A 16,742-nucleotide genomic window follows, 5' to 3' on the forward strand; every position below is an offset into this window, starting at 1 on the left:
CTGGCTCTACAAGGAGACCACACCACCAGGCATAAATACCTGTCCCCAACCTCTCTCAACTCTCTGGGTTTTGGAACCCATGTCCCATGTCTAGCCAGTACCACCCAACTGAGGGTGAGCAATTTGTCACCAAGCAGTCCCACAGCTTGGGAGTCTGGGATAGGGTGGGCGTGCCTATGCAAATATACTCTCTGAAATTCTTTCCACCAGATGTCAGTGTAGAGCTTATCCTGACTCTGCTTACATCCTCCCCCCAGCCAAGAATTTGTCGTCCCGACAAATCACATTCCCTACTATACCAACTTATTGGTCCCCTCCAAAAGGCATTAGATAGCCCACTTTAGCTTTCACAAACCTGTGTGCTAAATGTATAGGCTCCTCACTAATCACCCCAGGTGCATCGTAAGTTAATCGTTTCACTGGTCTTATTACCCTGTCTCGCCTATTGAGAATCTCTGTTGCTATGGTAGAGGGGACATCCTCTTGAGTGACAGATGGGGAGGTTTCCTGTGAGTTCCCCTCGGGTACTGGCATAGGCCCCTGCATTTCTAGTTCTAACAGTGGAGGGTCGCAGGTGCTCTGGACATCCTCCATCTGTATGTCACCACTGTCCAATAGTCTGTGTAAGTCATTACACGGGGGTCCCACCAGTGGCTCAGGGATGTCAGGAATGGGCCTAAATACTTCTGCCATAGGGTTTAGGGTGGAAGAGGATGTGCTCTCTTCTGATTCAGCGGATCGAGACTGAAATCTTGTCTTCATCCCAGGATACACAATGGTTGTGTCTTCCTCCTCAGACTCACTGTCAGATGTGCTGAGTAGGGGTAGGTTAGCTGCAGGAGGCCGGCTGTCCATGTTGGAAGGCGGCTTTGGTACAGCACCTTCGTTCTGCCCAGTTGCCCTGTTGTGGCCCATCTCATAAGGGCTGCCTACCAATTCTCCCACAGGAAGCAAAAGGTTTCTGTGCACGGTTTTGGTCTGCCCTGGACCCTCTTCAGGTTTGATCTTGTAGACCGGCAGGTCTCCTAGCTTTTCCATCACCAAGTAAGGTATTGCCTTCCACCTGTCAGCTATCTTGTGTTTGCCAGCAATACCCAAATTTCGCAGCAGGACTCTGTCCCCTGGCTGGAGCTCTTGCAGACGCACCCTAGCATCATATCGCTGTTTGTTGCGGTCTGCGTTCTTCCAAGCTGCAGAAGTAGCTAAGTGATAAGCATCCCGTAGCTTTTCTCGTAGTCGGGATACATATTGCTGATGGGTTTCATAGCTATCGCCATCCTCTGATACACCAAAGCACAAATCTATGGGTAGTCTTGGTTCTCGCCCAAACATCAAGAGATATGGGGTGACCCCCGTAGCATCGTTCTTTGTGGCATTGTAGGCGTGCACCAGAAATGCAACATGTTGGCTCCAGGTTGCCTTCTGCTCTGGCCGCAAAGTCCCTAACATATCCAATAGGGTTCGGTTGAACCTCTCTGGCTGAGGGTCACCTTGTGGGTGGTAAGGCGTTGTCCTCGACTTTTTAATACCTGCTATCCTCAGTACCTCCTTCAGAAGGTGACTCTCAAAATCTCGTCCCTGATCTGAGTGTATCCGGGCTGGGAATCCATAAACTGAGAAATATTTTTCCCACAGTACTGGAGCGACAGTAGTGGCCTTCTGATCACGTGTGGGGTATGCCTGTGCATATCGCGTATAGTGGTCGGTCACTACTAGAATGTTCCCAATATTCCTCTTGTCTACTTCTAAGGACAAGAAATCAATGCAAACCAGCTCCAGAGGTTTGTTGCTGGTGATGTTCTTCAGATATGCGGCCCTTGTGGGCAGAGTTTTCCTTTGAACACATCGAGCGCACGTTTCACATTTCCTGCAAACATCTTCAGCCATCCGGGGCCAATAGAATCCACTGCGAATAAGTTCCAGGGTCCTCTCCATCCCTAAATGTCCAAAGTCATCATGAAGGGCCTTCATGGCCAGGGCTCTGTACTCTTTTGGCAGCACTAGTTGATTCCGTCGCTTTTGTAGAGGGTCTGTGGTCACGCGGTGTAGCACTCCCTGAATCAGTTTCAGTTTGGTCCATTCTCTCAATAGTAGTTTACCCTCTGGGGTAGGTGGGACAACCGCAGCTGGGCCTCGCCCCTCTCTTTTGGCAAGTAGTGTATCACAAATGTCAACATCTTGCAGCTGGGCTTCCTGCCAGTCAGCTGCATTGAGCATGGGCAAGGGAGATTGGTCCAAAGCAATATAGTTCACTGAAGCAGAAGGCACGCATTCAGGGGGCAGGCCCAAAGCTTCAGCAACACATCCATGAAGGCTCTCAGGGGCCTCCGACTCTCGGCGACTCACACTGCAGATAGCTCTCACGCCATCCGTGGGTATCACAGCGACATCAGGTGCCTGCGGACGTCTGGACAAGGCATCTGCATCTACATTGCTCCTCCCTGATCGGTATTGAATGCTGAACTCATAGCTAGCCAAGGCGGCCACCCATCTCTGGCCTGTAGCATCCAATTTAGCACTTGTTAACACATAGGTCAGTGGGTTGTTGTCTGTCCACACCTGGAACTGAGCACCGTACAAGTAGTCTCGAAATTTCTCAGTGATGGCCCATTTCAAGGCCAAGAACTCCAGCTTGTGGATGGGGTAGCGAGTTTCACTGTCAGACAGTCCTCGGCTGGCAAAGGCTACCGGTTTGCGTTTGCCTTCCACTTCCTGATACAGTACTGCTCCCAGACCCTCCAAACTGGCATCAGTATGCAGGATAAACGGTTTGCTTGGGTCAGCAAAGACTAGGATGGGAGCATGAGTTAGGCAAGTAATGATTTCCCGAAAAGCCCTCTCACATCTTTCATCCCACCGCGGCCCAAATGGTTCGAAGGGGCCATAGTGTCTCTGCAAAGGAGGCCTTGGAGGCCTCCGCTTATTCTGGGTCTTAGATTTGTTCTTGTTGGACTGGTATCCCCTGGTAAGATCATTCAGAGGTTTTACAATCGTAGCATAGTTCTTCACAAATCTGCGGTAGTAACCACTAAATCCAAGAAACGTCTTGAGTTCTCTGTAGTTAATGGGACGTGGCCAGGTAGTGAGTGCTTCTATTTTATCGGGGTCAGTACTCACACCCTCTTGGGACACGATGTGACCTACATACTTCACTGAGGTTTGGCAGAACTGGCATTTATCAATTGAAAGCTTCAAACCGTATGCCTCCAACCTATCGAGCACTTTAAGAAGTCTTTCTTCATGTTCCTCCAGGGTTCTTCCAAACACAATCAGGTCATCCAAGTAAACTAACACCTGCAGTAAATTCATGTCTCCCACGACTTTTTCCATAAGTCGTTGAAATGTGGCAGGGGCCCCAGAAATCCCTTGTGGCATGCGTTCGAACTGGTAGAACCCTAACGGGCAGATGAAGGCTGTCTTCTCCTTATCCTCTTCTCCCAGAGGGATCTGGTAGTATCCACTCCGAAGATCCAACACAGAGAACCACTGACTACCCAGCAAACAGTCCAAGGCATCTTGTACTCGAGGCATGGTGTATTGATCAACTGTAGTGCGCCTGTTTAGGGTGCGGTAGTCAATACACATCCGGATTTTTCCACTCTTCTTACGAACGACCACAATGGGTGAGGCATAGGGGCTTCGTGACTCTGTGATGATATCATTCGCGATCAGCTCTTGAAGATGATGGCGCACGTCTTCCATCTCAGAGAGGGCAATCCTCCTAGACCTCTCCCTGAAGGGTCGGGGATCTTGTAGCCTGATATGGTGTTCCACTCCCTTTGCACATCCCACGTCCCACTCATGTAGTGAGAACACCTTGGATCTCTCGCAAAGCTTCTTCCTCAGGCGATCCTTCCACTCCTCAGACAGCGGTGAGTCCCCGAAGTCAAACTTCGCAGGATCTATCATTGGAACTTCAGCTTCACACTGGGGTCTCACAACGCTTTCAGGCTCAAAGATGTCTGCAATCTTCTGCCCTGGTTTTACAAACACATCACGGCGTGTTTCATTAGCAACCAGTATCGTCACCTCCTCCTGGGCTTCAACAGGTAGGGTTATGACTCCACTGAGAACCAGCACTCCTTCTGGGAGCCCTCCCTTGGTTGGCTGCTCTACCACAGCTAATGTTCCCTTACTGCCTTTTACGCAAGTACTCCTTACAATCACCTCCTTTTCTGACATGGCAGGCACCACTAAAGGGACTGGGCCCGCATACCTCAGTGCTCCTACTGACAAATCAGGCATCACTTTTCTTGTGTCCTCAATTTTTCTGTAAGCCGCGGCACAGTGTGTGTGTATCACCAAGGTGTTCAAATATTGGTCTCCTGCTTGCTGTCTGCAGTAATCGGCCAGTATCCTAAAGAGGCTGGAGTTGGTCCCTATCAGCACAGACACATCAGAGGTCCCTTTCGGGTCAGGGCATATTAAGGCAGCGGTGTCTACCTCTTGCCTTACCCCAGCAACCTCCTCTGGGAATTCCAGATGCACTATGACATACCCTTGATAGGGGTATTCATCCATGCTGAGGCCACACAGACCAATGCCAGTCAGTGGCTGTATGGGCAGGTGCCTAAGCATCTGTTGGTAGAATGACTGAAATATAATAGTCACTTGAGATCCAGTGTCAAGCACGGCTTTACACTCCGCCCCTTCAATCCTCACCATGACCTCTGCTCGAGGCCCTATCAGTCCTGCAGGGATCCCAGCTGGATGGTCTCTTCTGGAGGAATCTTCAAATCCTCTAGGCCTAGGTGGTCTCTGTCCCCGGACCTTCTGACAGCTACTGGATCTCTTCCAACTAATCCTCAGCTTTTCATACACTAAAGAGGGGTTCTCTTCCTTATGGCAGTTAGCAGCACTGTGCCCATCCTGACCACACCGGTAGCAAAAGAATTGTCCTTTCCCCATTCGGCAAGGTGGGACGGTGACTCTAGATACTGACTTCTCTATCGTCACAGTCTGAGGCTCCTTATTCCTGGAAATCTTAGCTTGGTCAATGATGCTTTGCAGCTCAGCTATCCGTTCTGTCAGGACTTGCATTTGTTTGGCAAGTTCCTCTGTGGTGCTCACCATCAGTACACTGGCCATTGGCAGTGGTGTCGTGCTGGCTGGTTCCAATGTTTGGGCTTCCCAACACTCGCTGGCTGCCTGCCTTTCTTCTTCTTCCCTGACCTCCTTTATCAGCTGGGAGTAACTTGGGGGATGTCCCTGCCGTTCTCTTAGTCGGAGGTGAAGTAGGATCGGGTTCTGATACTGAGTCCCTCTTAAAACTTGAGCCAGTCTGGTCTGATCCATCTGCTCAGCAGTCACTGCTCCCCTCATAACAGCTCTCTGAAGTAGTCTCTCCAGCCTCTGTATATAGGCTGAAATTTTCTCATCCCTTTGCTGTTGGGAATTAATGAATTTACAGTAACTGTCCTCAGGGCCCTCTACGCTCCCAAAGGTATTATCAAGGGCCTCTAGGCAGTCCTTCACACTGACCTCAGGGTCAATGAGCTTCAGGGTGCGAATTACATCTAATGCTGGGCCACTAAGGCTCTCTATTAGACATCGTCGCTTTTCTACATCGGGTACGGCCCAATCCCGCAGCATTTCAGTAGTATGCTCCGACCAGAGTTCAAACTCCTCTTCCCCATCAAATAACCTTAACTTACAACAAGAGTTCGACGTAGCATAGGCCAACACAATCTTTTCCAATATATGCCCCAGTGCGTTTGCCCAATCGTAGGCTGAATCCGCTGCCCCTGAGCTAGAGGCTGCAGGACTGGAGCCCAACAAACCCGACATATTAGCCATTATACAAACAGTAGTTTCCTCAAAATGTAAACACAATTATTTCCCATTACAGTGGAACACTCAACAGGTGCTTGCGAGGGGTACTGACCCAGGGATCCCGGACGAGCCCCCAAAAATGTAACCCTTCTGCCCCTCTGAGTTGGCAGCAACAAGGGCCGGGTTCAGTATCCAGGGGTTCCGTTTCAGTAACACAATGCATAACCGGCTCGAGCCCCCACCCAGTGACCTGGGACACTCACATACCACACCCCCCTGGGCGCCTCTAGGAGGCAATACTTCCCCTCTCGCAAGCACGGAGTCTGAGTGTAGCAAAATCTTTTTAATAAAGGAAGGAATTAATGCGGCATCCCATTGGAGAAACACCACAAACAGGGTTATAACACAAACCATAAACAAAAGCCCACCTCCAAGTACGTTTGGCACTGTCCTTTTTCCCTTTAGGGTTTTAAGTCCAATCACCCCAAAGTCCAACAACCCAAAAGTCTCTGGTCAATGCCACCCCAGAGTTCGAGAGTTTATCTGTAGAGGTCCCTCCCCCCAGCGTGGATAGAAAGGGGCACCTTACGTGGTCCGGGGCCAACTGCCCTGCCTCTCCGTGGGTTCTGCTTCCGCCTTCTCCACGAACTGCTCCGCTTTACCAGCCGCTCCACGCTGCTCCTCCAGCCGTCCTCAGAAACTGCTCCGCTCCACCAGCTGCTCTGCTCCATGAGCTGCTCCAGTTCTCTCTGCAAACTGCTCAGCTCCGCTCGCTCTGTGGGCTGCTCCACCCATCCCACAGCTACTCCGCTCTGTCAGCCCGCTCTGCTGCCACCAGCTGTCCCGTGATCCGCTCCAGCTGTCCCCACAAACTGCTCCACTCCGCCAGCAGCTCTGTTCCACAGTATAGCTTTGGGCTCCCCACTAGTTAGCACCATACTCAGTGCTCTCAGCTCAGTGATTTTCAGCTCTTAGTGATTCCAGCTCATAGTAGGGGAGCCCCAGTGCTAGTGCACCATTAGCCCAAAGTGATTTCAGCTCAGTAACCTGTATTTAGATTCTTAAGGGAATAAAAAAAACAACTCTGACATTCCACAGTGGAGAGAGGAGGAGGTGCAACTGGTGCTTCTGGCTCCACAAGGCAACTGCACCACCAGGCATAAATACCTGTCCCCAACCTCTCTCAACTCTCTGGGTTTTGGAACCCATGTCCCATGTCTAGCCAGTACCACCCAACTGAGGGTGAGCAATTTGTCACCAAGCAGTCCCACAGCTTGGGAGTCTGAGATAGGGTGGGCGTGCCTATGCAAATACACTCTCTGAAATTCTTTCCACCAGATGTCAGTGTAGAGCTTATCCTGACTCTGCTTACATTGCTATTTCTGACACATTTCATTTCAGACTCTTTGGCACGTGCTCCCTTCCCTTCCCCCTTCCGACCCCCAGTAAGACTCACCATCCCTTTAGGACTCATGATCCAACTCTTGAAGCAATGGGCTCAGACTGTCTGCAAACTCAGGCAGCGTTGATCACACTCGGGGCAACTCCCCGCTCTTACAGCTCAGCTAGCTGGGAATAGCAGGGGCCCATGGAAAGCCCAGGAGCTGCAAGCAGGCAGGGGCTGCAGGAACATATTCTGCAGTCACTCCCGGGGCCAAGGGAGGCATGTTTGGGGCTATGGAGTGGAGTCTGTGGTTACTACCTGCCTGGGAGGAGAGAGTCTAAGCTGGCAAATCCAGAGTGGGGAGACAGAAAGGCCCTGGGGAAAGCTGTGGGGGAATGAGCTGCGGGTGTCCCCCTGGAGCTGCAGTGCAGAAGAGCACACTGACTGCTGAACTGCGGGTGTCGCCCGGGAAGCTGCCGTAGGGAATGGCTAAGAGGAGCCATTCAGCCAGCTAGTGAGCAAGTGACACTGGAGCCTGGTGCCCCAGAGCTCCCTGGGGAGCGGGAGAGCAGGAACCCGTCCCCTGACTAGTGAGTTATTGATCCAGAGTGAAACAGCTCCGGTTGGAGCCTCCCTGGGTTAGCCCAGAGCTCTGGGTTCAGGTACTGCAGCCAGGTGAGAGGCCCATGCTCCCGGCCTCTCTCCCCAGCCAGCAGGGCGGGGAGCTGAACCGGGGCAAGTGCTCAAACCCCTGGGGTACAAGCCATAAGGAGACAGCTGGAGCTCAGAGCACAGCCACTGGATCCGGCATTGTGATAGCAGCTTGGAGCCTCCCCCTTGGGCTGGACATGGGGCTGAGAGCCTGGGCACCTACCGGAGGTGCAGGGCCTGGGGCAGAAATGGAGGTGCTATAGGGACCCTGACAGGGAGCTTATAGGGCTCAGCAGCAGCTGAGCGGGGTTTGGGTAATGCCAGGGGAGCCTGAACATGGGACATCAGAGCTGGAAGTGGGAGTTGGGCACCTCTGTCTGAACGGTAAGATCCTGTGCCGGCCCCAGGCAGAGTTAAAGGCATTTGGGGGCAATGCTCTGTGTTTCCTGGCTGAATGGGTTTGCATTTCTTTTCAGTGTCACAGGGACAGGGAGTCTCTGGAGTTTGCAAGACGGGCTGTGGGGATCCTGGCACCAGCCATGGGATATTTCTCACCCCACAGGGACAGGCACCGCCCCTCACCTTGAACTTCACCTTCACGGAGCTTTCTGCCTGGCGACCTACAAAGAGCCTGGATTTTCCCTGCCCCCTCCCAGCTCCTGGGCTCAGAAGTGGGGGTTTGGCCCACCCCTAGATGCCGCTTCTCTGTCCCATTACAATACTACTGTGTCCTCGCTCCATGAAGGGTGGAGGTTCCCAAGCTTCAGGGGGGCTGGACATCCAGTTCCCAGGTATCTGAATAGGAATCATACATCCAAATGGCCAAGGTGCTTTGGAGATCTCAGCCAGAGATTATTTTCCAAGCATCAAGTTACCCTGCGCTGCCCCTCAGGTGAGCAGGGGCAGATTTTCTGGGCCTGGCTGCTCATTCTCCTGGTGGAGCAGAGACCACTGAAGGGTTGTCAGGGATCCTCATAGATCTACATCTAAAACGTCCTGCTAAACCCTGCCCTGCATCTGCCACCTGCACCACACATGCTCCCTGCTCTCTGGAGCTCCTTCTGGCCCCAGCCAGCCGCCCCAGTGTCTCGGTCCAGCTGCTCTGCCCCACCAGAAAGCCAGAGCTGGGGGCTTGGCTACACTCGAAACTTCAAAGCGCTGCCACGGAAGCGCTGCCGCAGCAGTGTTTTGAAGTGCAAGTGTAGTCGCAGCGCCAGCACTGGGAGAGAGCTCTCCTAGCGCTGCACGTACTCCACCTCCTCATAGGGATTAGCTTGCAGCGCTGGGAGCCGCACTCCCAGAGCTGCGGCACTGTTTACACTGGCGCTTTACAGTGTTGTACCTTGCAGCGCTCGGGGGGGGTGTTTTTTTCACACCCCTGAGCGAGAAAGTTGCAGCGCTGTAAAGTGCCTGTGTAGCCAAGGCCTACGAGCGCTAATCCACCCGCTCAGGGTTGGTGGTCCCTGACCCTGCTGGGAACTCAGTGCTGTGGGCAGCCATGGAAAGCGCGGAGCCCCGGGACCCCAGCCAAAGCCAGGCAGACAGACAAAGCACTGAGACAAACTTAGGGAAATCGCTTGTGACCGGATCCCTGGGGTGCACCCTGGGACTGTGGGACCTCTGTGCTCCCTTCACTCACTAATCTGGGTTGTCCCTCACAATCCTTTACTGTTGACAAGCAGCAAACCCCTCCAGGTGCTGTTATCACTCAGCACAACTGCATGTGCAGCCCCATACCCAGCTAGATTGCATGAATGCCCCCAGAGCCACTCACGAATCACACAGAGAAAGGCACCAGCCAGATCCCCACAGCTACCAGCCTAGTACCTCAGGAATATACCGCCTTGCACTGCTCAAGACCTTTCCTTGAGCAATGCAAATTTATTAATTGGTTCACCACTTCATCAATGGAAAGTGGACACACACCAGCCTTTGTAACCGGAGCAGATTTACCAACCACTTCAGGCAAACTCCCTGCTAAGGACAAACATTAGAATAAGTTTATTGATTACAAGAGATGGATTTTAAGTGATCATAAGTGATAGGCAAAAAGTTAGAGCAGTTACCAAAATAAAATAAAATATAAGCGCCCAGTCTAAACTCTCAACCCTATTAGACTGGGCAACACCTAGATTTAAGCAGTTTTTCTTACCCCACTGGATATTGCAGGTTGGTTACAGCATTCTATAAACAGGCTTTTCCCTCTTAGTCTGGGAACCAGTCTCTTCAGCTCCAGCATTCTCGATGCCGTAAGTGTAGATGGAGGAGAAGAGAAAGGACAAAGCATGGGACCACTGTGTTCTGTGTTATACCCTTAGTCCATGTGCTTGGAGAGCACAAGTCCAGGCATGTCTGGTGGGAACTGCTAAGTCCCCAGGCAAGATTGAGCAATTCCCCTGGTGTGGCCTTGTGCAAGTGAGTCATTGTATTGTAGCTCCCTTGCTGGACAATGGCTATTGATGGTTGTTTCACACTTGCCCACCCAGATGTTGATTATCTCCCTGGTTGCTGTCTTTGGGAAGCTAGTATCTGGGCACTTCCCAAACCCATTGCATGTTTTAGTGACAACCATTGTGACATTCTGTACCTCGCAGGAACACCCTACACCCCCAGGGTCATCCTTATAATATGATTGTGTGGTATCCAATGCAAAGTTTGTCATCTCGAGTGTCTTCGGAAGGCTCATGATGCACTGAGCATTGTTGTAATAGCGATGTTATAGTAATGTTTACAGGTTGTAATTTCATGTATATAGTTATGAGGCTGAAAATGTATCTTCATGGCTTAAAACACGCCCAGGCAAAACTCTCCAAGAGCAGAAGGGCAGTTCACACCTCATCAGAGCATGTATGGGGCAAACCCAGCCCAGCCTCACAGGAACAAAGGACACTGGCCTAGGCAGCAACAAAGGATCTGTTGGACTCTCAAGTGAGTCAACCCCCTTCCTCTGGTCAGTTTGGGACTATGATGAGGTAATGCTCACCTGACCCTGAAGAGGGGTGTAAAGGCAAGAGGAAAGAAAGAACATGATAAAAGGGAGAGACATTTCCCATGCTCTTCCTCTCTCTTCCACCTACACCTACAGACATCACTGTGATGGGTTCGGTCACACAGATCCCCTTGGGACTGTCACCTGACATGCTGGCATTACCTCTGAGACCGTTTTCCCTGCCAGCTTGGGATTCCAGAACCCTGCCTTGTTGAGTCAGACACACTAGCCTGCTGCAACACAAACTCAGAATCTGAACCACATCGCCAAAAGCTGCAAGCTTTAACTGAAAACCACACAGCAGGTACTCCTGCCTCCAGCACCCAGATACCCAGCTCCCAATGGGATCCAAACCCCAAATAAATCTGTTTTACTCTGTATAAAGCTTATACAGGGTAAGCTCATAAATTGTTCACCCTCTATAACACTGATAGAGAGATAGGCACAGCTGTTTGCTCTCCCAGGTATTAATCACTTAGTCTAGGCTCAATAATAAACAAAAGTGATTTTTTTAAGAATAAAAAGTAGAATTTAAGTGGTTTCAAGTAATGACAGAACAAAGTAAGTTATCAAGCAAAACAAAACACACAAGTCTAAGCCTAATACATTAAGAAACTGAATACAGGTAAATCCCACCCTCAGAGATGTTCCAATAAGCTTCTTTCACAGACTAGACTCCCTCTTAGTCTCGGCCCAATCCTCCCCCCGATACAGTTCCTGTTAGCCCCAGCTCGGGTGGTAACTAGGGGCTTTCTCTCTTCCACCCCCTTTTATGGCTTTGGCATAAGGCAGGAATCTTTTGTCTCTCTGGGTCCCCACCCCTCCTTCTAAATGGAAAAGCAGCAGGTTTAAGATGGATTCCAGTACCAGGTGACATGGTCATATGTCACTGTAAGATCTCCTTCTTCATTACCTAGGAGCTGTCTGACACAGTATACAGGAAGGCTTTCCGGTAAACAAACCCGTTCACAGTTCATTGATTCTGAAGCACCTTTAATGGCTTCCACTTAATATGTTTACATCAGTAATAAAAGTTTATATCCTATTTTCCTAACTCCAGACATAGAAATAATACATGCAAACAAATAGGATGCACACACTCAGTAGATCATAAGCTTTGTAATGATACCTTAGAAGAGCCCTTTTGTATGAAGCATATTCCAGTTACATTATATCCACACTCATAAGCATACTCTTAAGCATATTGCCATAGAACGTTATGGAGTGCAACATGACATAAAAGGGAAAGACATTTGCCATGCCCTTCCTCTCTCTCTTCCACCTTCATCTACAGACATCACCACCAAGTGACTGAAGCACTGATCAAAGGGGAGAGCCTGGCTGAAGAGCAACCAGCCAGCCTGTGGTGAGAAGCACCTAAGTTTGTAAGGGCACTGAAAGTGTTAAGATCAGCTTAGAATGTATTTTGCTTTTATTTCATTTGACCAGATCTGACTAGTTGTGCTTTAACTTATAATCACTTAAAATCTAGCTTTCATAGTTAACACATCTGTTCATTTAATCTACCTGAAGCAGTATGTTTGGTTTGAAGTGTGTTAGAGTCTCCCCTTGGGATAACAAGCCTGGTACATATCAATTTCTTTGTTAAATTGCAAGCTTATGAGTTCATCAGTGTCCAGCAGGCATAATGGGATACTGCAAGACGGAGATTCCTAGGGTTGTGTCTGGGACTGGAGATATTGGCTAGTATCATTCAGTTGCACAATCCAAGGAGCAGCTTACATGCCAGAGGCGTGAACAGCCCGGGAGTGGGGATTCTCCCAGCGTAGCAGGGTAAGGCTGGCTCCCAGAGTCAAGGATTGGAGTGACCTAGCAGATCACCAGCCCAGATAACACCAGAGGAATGTCACAACCAAGCAACACAATTCTCATAACTTCATACAAATAACCTATTTAGTTGGAACAGTGGGTATCAGCAGATCATAATCTTTCCCATGACATCTTACGTGGCCTATTTTATATGCAATATCACAACTATATACAAATGATGAATATGAGGGTTACAGGGCACTTCCCCGGGTGTAGAGTGTAGCACTATTTTATTGCAGTGAGGAACTCACAGAGACGGCCCCTACCCCCAGCACCAAGGGTCTGTCTACACAACGACCTTCCTGCTATATGAGTTACGGTGTCAATTCAAACTGATTTGGTTACACCAGGGGTCGGCAACCTTTCAGAAGTGGCGTGCTGAGTTTTCATTTATTCACTCTAATTTAAGGTTTCACATGCCAGTCATACATTTTAACGTTTTTAGAAGGTCTCTTTCTATAAGTCTATAATATATAACTAAACTATTGTTGTATGTAAAGTAAATAAGGTTTTTAAAATGTTTAAGAAGCTTCATTTAAAATTAAATTAAAATGCAGAGGCCCCTGGACTGGTGGCCAGGACCCAGGCAGTGTGAGTGCCACTGAAAATCAGCTCGCGTGCCGCCCTCCGCACACGTGCCATATGTTCCCTACCCCTGGGTTACACTTATACAAACCAACTGGATGCTCTAAATTTGGTTTAAGAACAGCTTGTATTGGTTGAGCTTAAGTCATTTGGGAAGAGGTTTAAGCTAAACTGAAATGAGGCATCCTTAACCCAAAATAAAGGTGACCACGAGGGTTTGCATCAGCTCAATTAGATGGATTTACAAACCGGTTTGAGATAAACAGGTGCAACTCTTCCACACAGAAACTCAGGGTGAGGAGTCCAGGCTCCTGACAAAGAGCGTCTTGCTTGCAATTCTCCGCAGAGCCTGCTTTAGCTCCTTGTTTTGCAGGCCGTAGATGAAGGGGTTCAGGACTGGCGGCAGCACAGAATACAACACAAGCTGCGGAGAAGACATGGACCATGGACGCATGTAAGAGAACATGGCAGTGCAGGTAAATAAAGAAAACACAACCAGGTGCAGCAGGTAGGTTGCTTTACATCTTCCCAGCATGGAGGGGAGTCTCAGCACAGCGACCAAGATATGAAAGTAGGTAATAAACATAAAAACAAAGCAGAACACGTCTACTATCGACCCAAGAGTGGGCATCAAAACTTCATTAGGCCACATCTCAGTGCAAGAAATCTTCTGCAGCTGTGGGATAGAGATGATTCTACACCAGGGTGGCCGGGTAAATGACTAGAAACATCATAAAGTGCAGAATCTGCAGCTCCCAGAGGTCAGAGAATCCCAGGAGAAGGAATTTGGTCAGGGTGGTTCTGCTGGGTATTTGTTGCCTTGGCTGCCCAGTGCTGAGGGAAGGACATAGAGAGCAAACAGAGAAAGAGGAGTCAAAGGCAGAAAACAGAGCAGAGAAGATACTGGGTGTTTACAAAGTAAGAATGAGAGCTCATGTTTAGCACCATGCCCAGTGCCCAGTGTGTCCATGTGTCTGTTCTTAGGCCACTTGTCTGGCTGTCTCTAGCAAATACTCGTGTGGACACGGTGGAGCTGTAGAGGAAACACTCAGCCATTCCGTCGAATTTTGCATTTGACTTGCTGTTCCGTGGAAAGTCCATTGTCTGGGCAGCGTTGATGACACTTATAAAGTTGTGAGGGAACTGATCTCCTGGAGTCAGAGGATTGGCCTCCTCTGCCCCGGCCCGCTAGCTCACTGTGCTGGGACGTGTGACTTCCTGCACCTTACATGAGGCCTCCCCTCCCTCAGAGCACCCCAGTCCTGTCCAGAGCTTTGTCACAGATTCACTCCGGTCTCGGGCTGGTACATATTGCCAAGCTGGGAGCTCTTCATGCCCTGTGAGGAAGCTGACCTCTGCCCCGCTAGGGCAAGAGATGAACTCTCCTGTCAACCTCGCTGTGGCCACCAAGATCCGGGTTTCTGGCAGTGCCAGGCACCGGAGTGGCATCTACACTGCAGCTGTGCCGCCAGCATGTCTTGTGTAGACAGCTCTCTCTCTCTCTCTCTCTCAAACGCTGGCATTGTATTAGCAGTTCAAGGCCAAAAACAGAGCAACTTGAGAGCTCCTCTGCGTCTCACACTCCTCCGGCCCAGACAGAAACAGACTCCAACCCATCGCTCTGCCCAGATGAGCTCTCTGGTAGTCACTGTGTGGCTCTGTGGGAAGGGGGTTTATCCGGCTCTGTTCTCCAAGGGCTCTCGGCAGCTTGCTCCCCGGAGCCCTGCACAGAGACGCAGAGGCAGAAATTAACATCTCTCCTCCAGGAGCTTTCTGCATGTTCCCCAAGGTTGAGACAGCAGTGCCTAGTGGGGAGAGCTGCAGGCTGGAGCCCAGGAACTGCTGAGTCCTACGCCCGGCCCGTGGAGAGAACAGGTGTGCGAGCCATTCTGTGTGCCCTGTAGCTTTCTGTCTCTATTCTGCACACTGCATTCGGCAGCGCGGCTCCCGGCCTGGGGCCACAGACTTGTGCCAGCAGGGCTTGGGCCAGCCCCATAGCTATGCAGACAGCTCAGACCGGGGCTCAGTCTCTGGCTCCCCACCCCTCCCCAGGTTGGCACGACCTGTGCAGGGAAGCCTGGGGGAGGCAGGCCCCACTTTCCCAATGAGCGCAGCTGGCCAGCCCTTGGTCTTGCTGAGAGGGTCCGGGTGGAGGGGGCATTCTGCAGGTGCTGTAATTCCCATGCCCCAGGACAGAGGTGAAAAGAGGCACCGCTGGGCCACTGCTCCCTGGGGCTGGGTTTGGCCCTGGGGACCTAGAGGGAAAAGTGGCTGCTCCAGCCTTTCTCTCCTGAGCCAGCCAGCCTGCTCCGAACTGCCAGAGCATTTGCTACCTCAACGCCCTCCAGCGTCTGGTGGGGGCTCAGCCCCGGAGCTATTGGTTCTCTGGGGACATCTGCCCAGGGCCTTCCAGGGTGTCAGGCTTCTGCATGGTGTGCCAGGCACACGTCCCAGCCCAGGGATTCAGGGGCTCCCAGCAACCCCAGCGAGCGGGGAACCCGGTAGGAAACACAACCCGCTCGAGCCCCACACAACTGTGACTATCTCCAGAGGGCACCAGCTGGGGACTGACTAGAAAACAGCTCTCCAGAGCAGGCCCCAGAGCCCTGTGCCCCAGGTCCACTGGATGCCAGCTGGCAGAGGGCATAAGGATATCGAAATCCCCTGGGTCTGGTGCTTACAGCCGACTTCACCTGCAGGGGGCATGGAAGGTCTCCGCAAAGACATAAACACTGGTGTACATTCCTGGGGTAGGGTCCTTTGGTTAGATCAGCTTTTCCCAAACTGTGTTAGTGCGGAACACCAGTGTTCTGCAGATGTGAATAGGTTTTCCGTGAAAGACTCTCGCCCTTGATTTTTGTACTACTTTATACACGCTTTCCAGTTAGAAATTGTTACTTCAAGTTATTTTAAATTTTTATTTTTGCTTTGTTTTATAAAACAAAATATATTTGAGCATAAATAACGCAATTTTTTACTTGAAAACCAAACAACTATAAAAAAATATTATAAGTGTTCCGTAATAGGCTAAAAAGTGTTCCGTGGCCAAAAAAAGTTTGGGAAATGCTGGGTTAGACCGTTGGTGCACGTGGAAAAGAGCTGTTCTGTGCACTAACCATGCCCTGCACGAGCCAGGCCGTGTGAACCTCTGGGTGTGACTCCCCCTGCTCCTGTGTGCAGACCTACACGTGTCGGAGAGCGAGGGAGATGCCCCCAGCCCAGAGGCCTTGCAGGCTAGACTTTGAGGGGGGACCTAACCCCAATGAGGGGACCACACTGGGGAGAAGGTGTAACAATGCTGCCTTTGGTGGGACACAACTGAGAGCATCAATTCAAGACAAATATCTTAGAGCAGGGCAGTTACAGCACAAGGCTGGGTTTCCTTTACCATCAAGGCAAACCAAACCAGCCACACAGAAAGGACTTCAGTTTCATCCCACTAGCTAACCAGAAGTCATACAAGCAATTCCCTTAGACACTCCAGTTTCCCAGTATCACTGCCAATTCCACTCCTTATGGGGATGAACGGTT

Source organism: Gopherus flavomarginatus, chromosome 11 (genome assembly GCF_025201925.1).
Source record: "Gopherus flavomarginatus isolate rGopFla2 chromosome 11, rGopFla2.mat.asm, whole genome shotgun sequence".
Lineage (NCBI taxonomy): Eukaryota > Metazoa > Chordata > Testudines > Testudinidae > Gopherus > Gopherus flavomarginatus.